The sequence below is a fragment of the Rhinolophus sinicus genome, chromosome 2 (genome assembly GCF_057876585.1).
Source record: "Rhinolophus sinicus isolate RSI-liver-muscle chromosome 2, RSI-T2T, whole genome shotgun sequence".
In the NCBI taxonomy this organism is placed as follows: domain Eukaryota; kingdom Metazoa; phylum Chordata; class Mammalia; order Chiroptera; family Rhinolophidae; genus Rhinolophus; species Rhinolophus sinicus.
In genome coordinates this window covers 54,071,119-54,071,741 of record NC_142502.1, presented here as the reverse complement: position 1 = coordinate 54,071,741, position 623 = coordinate 54,071,119, and the positions used below count along the sequence as shown (strand labels likewise).

General features: G+C 33.4%; 1 non-coding gene across 1 annotated transcript; it reads left to right on the top strand.

The window, feature by feature from the left end:
• The first annotated feature begins 297 nt into the window (after positions 1 to 297).
• LOC141571959 (U7 small nuclear RNA) lies at positions 298 to 360 on the top strand. Its single transcript, XR_012496993.1, has one exon. It is a non-coding gene; the product is annotated as a U7 small nuclear RNA (small nuclear RNA).
• Positions 361 to 623: the final 263 nt, after the last annotated feature.

Here is a 623-nt window from a genome sequence, read left to right as displayed (position 1 = left end):
CTGAGTCTGAATTAACTGCTCCTCATCAGAACAAGAGTAATGAGAAAAAACAAGTAGTCAACAGTTAGATCCACTCTACACATTTCAGTATTCCTCGTGGAAGACTAGAAAAATTCCATCAGAAGCAATAAACAAAAACATAATATAAAAAAATTCTGAGCTGAAAACAAACCTGAACGTACAAGTTAAAAGGGATCAAAATATATTCTTGAAAATAAGTAAAACTACACCTCAACACAACCTGACAATATTTTTAAGTATAGGGGTTAAGGAAAATGAATCCTTTAAAAAGGTAGATGGTGCTTACAGCTCTTTTTGAATTTATCTAGTAGGTCTTCCAGTTTTCACCTGAAAGCCCCCCAAACCCCCAAAAAAGGTAGATACCAACTATCTCTAGTATGATACAATTTATATAAATAAGAAAAACACATACAAGCTCAAAACAATACTATATATTATTCATGGATGTATAAATATGTATGTACAATTATTTTAAATGGCCTGAAAATTACATTTCAAATTCTTAATAGTGGCTGTCCTTGAGTGGCTCTGGAGTGGACTAGTGAGTAGAATGGGAAGCGGGGCACTGGTTAAAGGGCACTTTAGCTATATCTGTAATATCT